The sequence below is a fragment of the Dinoponera quadriceps genome, unplaced genomic scaffold (genome assembly GCF_001313825.1).
Source record: "Dinoponera quadriceps isolate SergipeBrazil2010 unplaced genomic scaffold, ASM131382v1 scaffold4831, whole genome shotgun sequence".
Taxonomy (NCBI): Eukaryota; Metazoa; Arthropoda; class Insecta; order Hymenoptera; family Formicidae; genus Dinoponera; species Dinoponera quadriceps.
In genome coordinates this window covers 1-8,300 of record NW_014558773.1, presented here as the reverse complement: position 1 = coordinate 8,300, position 8,300 = coordinate 1, and the positions used below count along the sequence as shown (strand labels likewise).

General features: G+C 34.8%; 1 pseudogene; it reads left to right on the top strand.

Annotated features, from left to right (window-relative positions):
* The first annotated feature begins 305 nt into the window (after positions 1–305).
* On the top strand, positions 306–4,564 carry LOC106749982 (annotated as a pseudogene).
* Positions 4,565–8,300: the final 3,736 nt, after the last annotated feature.

The following is an 8,300-nucleotide window of genomic DNA, read 5'->3' as shown; positions in this document are numbered from 1 at the left end:
TCTACAGTTTTAGAGAAAAAATTATTAGACTCTTAACATCATGTATTTTTAATAGCGGAGACATATTACTTGTATTAGATTATAATGTTTAAATTTTGTCTGCCTGTATTGTGAGTAAAATTCGTCAAACATCTTGAAATGTTTTTTTGATCAAACATTCCTTCAATGTTCATTTAAATCTCTAAAATTTTTTATATATTTATTGTCGTGTGAGATACGTTTTGTCATATTTTGCAAAAAATTTTATTATCAATTGTACAAATAAAAAATCTTTAAATTGAATTGTTCGTTATATTAACACTTTTATGTCAAGAAAACGTATGAGACGATCTGTTTCTTCTGATTCTGAGGTTAAAACCTCAGAGGATGACGAAACTGTTTTGATACCAAATGCAGATGATTCCATTTCATCAGGTGATTCTGATTCTGATAGTTATTGTGACGAAAAACTACCGACAGTTAATTACCAGAGAGTTTCAAAAAGCTATGAAGCAGATCATGCTAAGCTTGAAAATGACCATGAATTTGATTGGGTAGATGGTGAAAAGACATATTCCAATAAAAGTGCAGATGAAATACTATTGACAGAAGGTGTGAAAAATAAGATACGAAAGAGTGAGCCAAAGGAATTCTTTGATACTTTTTTTTCAATTGAAATGAAGGAGTACATTATCGATGCGTGCAAAGAAAATAGTTTTACTTTATCGTTGGTTGAGTTAAATACATTTATTGGGATTATTATAATCACTTCTTTCAATAAAAGAAATAGTCAGAGAGATTATTGGTCAACGGATCCTTTCTTGTCTTGTCAAATAATTTCTTCGGCAATGGCACTATCTAAGTTTGAAAAAATCAAGTCTAAATTGAAGTACTCGAACCCCAAAGATAATGATTCAAACGATAAGGCGTTGCGTGTTCGAGGATTGATGAAAATGTTTCAGAGAAATATTCTGAAGTGTGGTTTCTGGAGAACTGCTCTGTCGGTAGATGAAATGATAACAAAATCATATGCTAAAACTTCATTGAAGCAATATATACGTGGAAAACCTACGCGATTTGGACTTAAATTTTGGGGTCTTTGCACTACAGATGGATATTTATTGAATTTTGATTTGTATTCCGAAAAAAATTCTGTAGTAGAAAAAAAATTAGCTAAATGCACATTAGGTTCTTGTGTAGTAATGAATTTATTGAAACCTTTTTTCGAAATGACAGCTCCTGGAAAAATTCCTCTGTACCACGTCTATTTTGACAATTTTTTTCAAATTTAGATCTTATTGTACATATGAAAAAAATTACAATTGAGATGTACCGGCACTGTTAGAGAGAATCGTATCAAAGAAAAAAATGTCATCAACAAAAAGTCTCCACGTGGTACGTATGCAGTAAAACATGAGCAAAACAGTGGAATCAACTATATTACTGTAATGGATTCAAAATTAGTATTAATATTATCTACATCTGCAGGGTTACTCCATTAGAACCATTAAAGAGATATAGTTCGAACGAAAAGGCAAAAATCGAGATACCTATTCCGCAAGCGTTTCACCTTTACAATCCGTACATGGGTAGGGTCGATGTTTATCATGGACACTGTAATAATTTATTGCCTATTATTCAGTCAAAGAAATGGACTTGGGTATTCTTCATTAGGCTCATCCAAGCAACCATTACAAATTATGTTGTAATATTTAATGCTGCCGGAAATGATACAAAAAAAGTTGGAACAAAAGACTTCGCAATATCGATAGCTAAAAGTTATATTTATGATGGTGAGAGAAAGCAAGAAAAACATCAAGCAATTCAAGAAAACAAGCAAAGAAGTTGTTCTACTTGTCCTGTAAGAACACATCTTTTCTGTACTAACTGACAATTGTATTTTTGCAGCCCGTGTATGAAAAAAAGTCACTAAAATATCGGTGATTGTGAGAGGCAAGGAGACTCAATGTCAAAAAGCACACTGACTACTAAGAGGCAAGGAAACACACTGTAAAAAAGCACCCCGACTAGTGAAAGGCAAGAGGACTCATTGTAAAAAAGCACCACAAAGGAGATATATTTTTGCCACGTCCACGCCGTTGTCTCTGGGTTACGCTAAGAGTAAAAAATCACAATAAATTCAAGGCAGACAATTGATATATTGAGTTGGCAAATAAGTTAGTTCGGTTTTCAATCGGAGTAGGTTTACCGTTTCAGCAATCTCTTTTCCACAGGGCTATCGCACAACGCGCTTGCGCAGCTGAAAAGTGACGTTCCACGTAACCTATTTGTAAAAATACGCCGGTTAATACCAGAGTATTGTGCGTACTGCACGGTTGCCAATATGGAAAAGAAAAAGTCCATTTTTGCAATATTTTACATTTTTATTTCAAAAAAAACAAGCGAGCTGCGGAAGCTCATAAGAAGATTTGTAACGTGTATGGGGACGGTGCTTTAACAGAACGTTTGTGTCAAAAATGGTTTGCCAAATTACGTTCTGGAGATTTTGATGTTAGCGACACGTCCCGTTCTGGTCGTCCAGCAGAGATAGATTCAGCTGTAATAAAGAATACCGTCGACAAAAATCCATCGCAAACAGTACGAGAGATTGCTACGACACTTAATATATCCCACACAAGTGTAGAAAACCATTTGCGTCAGTTGGGATACGTTTCTCGCCTCAATGTTTAGGTTCCGCATGAATTGACTGAGGCCAACTTAACCGCTCGCATTTCCATCTGCGACGCGCTGCTGAAACACCAAGAAAACGATCCATTTTTGAAGCGGTTGGTTAAGGAAGATGAAAAGTGGATCGTCTACGATAACGTAGTACATAAAAGATCATGGGGAAGCAGCAGTGAACCACCACAAACAACCTCAAAGGCAGGATTGCACCCGAAGGAATTTATGCTTTCAGTGTGGTGGGATTATAAAGGTATCATTTATTAAGAGCTCTTACCATCAGGCAGGACGATCGATTCAACTGTATATTGCTCCCAATTAACGAAATTGAATCAAGCAATACGTTCGAAACGTCCAGAATTGTCAAATCGAAAAGGAGTTGTCTTCCACCACGACAATGCCAGACCCCATACCTCATTAACGACTCGGAACAAATTGTTAAGGTTTGGCTGGAATGTTTTGCCTCACTCTCCTTATTAACCGGCACCCTTTGATTATTATTTGTTCCGGTCGCTGCAAAATTCTCTGTTCGGGAAAAACTTTGATAATAATGAAGCTGTTAAAACGCAACTAAATCTGTTTTTTGCCGGTAAACCTCAGACGTTTTATGAATGTGGGATTATGAAATTGGTAAAAAGATGGTAAGAAGTCATAGAGAAGTATGGTCAATACATTATTGATTAGTATATATTTTGTATTTTAAATAAATTGTATTTTATACAAGTCAAATAAACCGAACGAATTTATTTGCAAACCCAATAGTTTCCAACCATAGTTAAAGAAAAGTTTAAATAAATGTAACCGTTAATTGTACATTCGAAAACAATGTAGTGCGATAATCTGACCATTAAATATTCCAATCCTCGCCTATCTTTTGCAACAAGATTGATGTTAAGAACAATTTTGAACAGATTTTCACATCACCTTAATTGTAGATCGAGGAATTCTGAGTTCTTATTCTATTTGACGAGTGCCCATTTGTAAATTAAAATGGATCATGTATAATACTTTGAGAAGTCTAGAATCGTTACAATTTTGAAGGCTATTTTTTAATCTCTGGCTATGTAATTTTTTTCTGTGAAATCTGTCAATACTTACTATTTTTTGAGTATTAGATAATGGTGATTAGGATATCGCTCAGTATAAAAATACGAATTATGTCAGGAATTCCTGTGACATTCGCCAATAATAATTAGAAGAAGAATTCACTCCATTGTTTGATGTATAATTGGTCATGTTTCAAGTAGAAGAATTCAATTCAAATTCTATAATACTAAACTATTATTGATCTAGTGGTTAATAAATAATTGATGCAATGATAGATTTTTCTAGAGAAAACTTGGTAATTGAATTATATTGGTAGTACAAATTAGTTCGGTCCGTTTTCAAAAGACGCCTCTGGCTGTTATGAATGTTTCATAGTGACAGCTGATTTCGATAGTTTCAGAGAGGTTACACATTTGTCAATAATATTCAGTTTATATCGCTTTGAGTTTCATACAAAACCCCTGTTTTTTACTGTGTTGAATATGTCAAATTTTGTGTTAACTAAACAGTACTTGCGGGAGGTTTTAGTTTTCTGCTTTAATTGGAAGAAAAGTGCAGCATCGAATGCTTGTAAAAGTTTATGGTGACAATGCACCAACTGATAAATCATGTAGGGAATAGGTTTCGACATTTCAAGAATGGTGATTTCAGCGTTGAAGATAAGCCTCGTTCTAGACAGCCAAAAAATTTCGAAGACAAAGAATTGGAGGCATTACTCGATGAAGATCCGAGTCAAACGCAAGAGAAGCTTGCAGAATCATTGGGAGTTACGCAACAAGCAGTTTCCGTACGATTGAAATCCATGGGAATGCTTCACAAACAAGGCAATTGGGTGCCTTATGATAGCCTAGCATGATAACATTCGGCCTCACGTCGCAATTGTCGTGAAAAATTATTTGGAAACGTTCATGTGGGATATTTTACCGCACCCACCATATTCGCCGGACATTGCTCCTTCTGATTATTGGTTGTTCCGACGGATGCATCATGATTTGGTAGGTCACCGGTTCACTTCTTTCGCAGAAATCGATAATTGGCTCCTAACTTGGATCGCCTCAAAAGACGAGATATTTGTTTGAGATGGAATTCGAAATTTGCCTGAGAGGTGGGAAAAAAGAGTAGCCAGCGATGGACAATACTTTGATTAATCTGTTCATTCATTTTGTTCTGAAATAAATGCATTTTTGACCAAAAAAACGGACCGAAATAATATGTACTCCGAATAGTAGTCTTTCTCTTTTTTTTAAAAGAGCGAGGGATGATAACAGATATGCAGGTATAACAGAATCGAATTATGTAAAATGAAATATAAAGTTTTTATGAATATCATCTACAATATTTTAACATGCGTCCTTTAATGATGTGTGAATAGAACATTCGCACTTGAGCAATAAATGCTATTGACAGTAAAGAAAATAAATTATCTTTTAGACTTTCCCTAATGTTCCCCCCCCTAAGACATATCCGGGTTGATTGTCTGCTGATCTTGCCTTCATTGGCTAGATCGCCCGCTGGTCTCACATTCATTGGCCGAAATGTGTGTTTTAAAATCAGAACGCTATTTTGCGATTGTTACGGGATACATTGAAAAATTATAAGGAACAAAATATTTTTTCCGTGAAATTCAAATCTGCAATATAACAGGCGTTTCTATCGAATAAACAAACCCGGGTCTTATTAAGCCCAAGGTAAGCCTTGAACCTAAAATCTAAGTAAATCGTTTGATGGCTCTTGTTTAACTCTACAACTTTTATTTGAAACATTTTTTTCGAATACATTGTTTTCGAGATATTTTGGTGTCTGAGTTAAAATGGGACACCCTATATATAGAGTGCCCGTGTTCGCAAGTTTAACGAATGTTTGCTATTACGCATTCGTATAAATCGTTTGCGTGTAGTATTAAGTATGAGTAAGTTTCTTTATTAAATACAAGTTCAATTAAATTGATTTCTGTTAATAGAAGTGTGATGTGATGAGGATGTGTGGGAAAAGGTATTACATTAATGATATATTAAGTAGGAGAAATTTTCAATAGAATTTTTAAAAGTAAAAGTATTTCCACTTTTGTAATACGCGTGAATTGTAATAAATTTTTCTATTTTCAGCCAATTACCTGTTGATACGGAAAATCAGTATTTTGTGGTATATTAGCTTCTTTTAAATAATATATTACAGATATGCAAAAGTTTCCGCCGTTTGAATGATAAAGGAGACAGAAATAAGCAGGAAATAAGAACACATTTATTCAACCAAATATTGGCCGTGAGCATCAATGATTTTGGCCATTTTTCAGGTAAGAAATAAATGCCTTTGCGATAGAACTTGGGTTTTGAACTGAAGAACGCAGCGGCAAATTTTTCAACATCTGTAACTGTGGTGAACCGTTGTTGCGGTAGGGAATCTTGTATAGAACGAAACAAATAAAAGTCGGAGAATACTAAATCTAGGGAGTAAGCCAGGTGTGGTAAAACTTCCCACTTTAGCTATTCAAAAGTTTATTTTGTAGTTGCACCCACATGGTTGCGCCCAGTCCGAAAGTGACTGTTGATGTATGTGAATGAGGTCTGACATTGTCGTATAACAGAATGATTGGGCGGCGTACTTCACTAGTCCAAGGATTTTTCATTCAATTTCGAAGTTGAGTTACATCAACTGTGTACTGTACCGTTGTGAAGAGATTGTTTCGGCCGGTTTCAACAGTTCGCATTACGACACTCCACGCATAATTCACCACATACGCAACAGCTAATTTTTCTAGTGGAAATCTTGTTTTGCACTTAACCCATTAACGTCCATGACGGTCGATTTTAGACTATGCCTTAGTAGCTGAATTTCAGGTATTTAACGGAGTAGTAACAAGATCTAAAGTGTAATTCTTTATGATATTGGGTGTGCTGAATCAGAATCCGGGCTCAAAATCTAAAAATTTTGACCACAAAATTAAATATGGCGGTTTTTATTAAAAAATCTCAAAAAATTTGTCATTTTCAAAGTTTATCATTTTTTTCAGGCATAAAACGCATAAATATATGGAGTTTTAATCAACCGTCGGTACATAAATTTATTGAAGTATAACAGGGAAATTTACATTTATGCTTTTTTTTCCAAAATGGCGGCCAAAATGCAAAAAAGTTCAAAAAATTTAATTTTCTTTATTACTTTTTTCCTTGAAAATTAAAATTTCAAATAAAAATTGTTTAGGAATAAAAATGTCTTAGAATTGATGGAAGAATACTCTTACATTTTTTCAGATTTTTTGGAGACATTTTTTGAAAATTTTGATTTTCCGAATTTTCAAAAAATCAAAAATTATCTCCAAAAAATATTTAAAAATTCGCGAGTATTCTTCAATAAATTCTAAAACATTTTTAATCTTAGATAATTTTGATCTCTCTATAGTTTTCGAGAAAAAAATTATTAAACTTTTATCTATATATGCTCGTTTTTCACAAGTTTGTTTGATTGGGCATCTAGTTTTTGTTGTCCAATATATTTATTCAATGAAAGTACTAAATAGTATTGTGTTGGCAAATAAGTTCGTTCGGTTTTTTTGAATGGTATAAAATACAATTTATTTATTAAACAAAATATGTACTAATCAATAATGTATTGACCATTTTTTTCTATGACTTCTTACCATCATTTACCAATTTCATAATCCCACATTCATAAAATGTCTGAGGTTTACAAGCAAAAAACTGATCCAGTTGCTTTTTAACAGCTCCATTATTAGCAAAGTTTTTCCCGTTCAGAGAATTTTGCAGCGACCGTAACAAATGATAATCAGAGGGTGCCGGTGAATAAGGAGGGTGAGGCAAAACATCCCAGCCAAGCCTTAACAATTTGTTCCGAGTCGTTAATGAAGTATGGGGTCTGGCATTGTCTTGGTGGAAGACGACTCCTTTTCGATTTGCCAATTCTGGAAGTTTCGGACGTATTGCTTGATTCAATTTCGTTAATTGGGAGCAATATACATTTGAATCTATCGTTCTGCCTGATGGTAAGAGCTCTTAATAAATGATACCTTTATAATCCCACCACACTGAGAGCATAATTTTCTTCTGGTGCAATCCTGCCTTTGAGGTTGTTTGTGGTGGTTCACTGCTGCTTCCCCATTATCTTTTACTTAATACGTAATCGTAGACAATACACTTTTCATCTCTCGTAACCAACCGTTTCAAAAATGGATCGTTTTCTTGGCGTTTCAGCAGCGCGTCGTAGATGGAAATGCGAGCGGTTAAGTTGGCTTTGGTCAATTCGTGCGGCACCCAAACATTGAGGCGAGATACGTATCCCAACAACGCAAATAGTTTTCTACACTTGTGTGGGATATATTAAGTGTCGTAGCAATCTCTCGTACTGTTTGCAATGGGTTTTNGGGTTTTTGTTGACGGTATTCTTTATTACAGCTGAAACAATCTCTGCTGGACGACCAGAACGGGAGGTTTCACTAACATCAAAATCTCCAGAAAGGAATTTGGCAAACCATTTTTGATACACACGCCCTGTTAAAGCATCGTACCCATATACATTACAAATCTTCTTGCCGCTGCGTTCTTCAGTTCAAAACCCAAGTTCTATCGCAAAGGCAT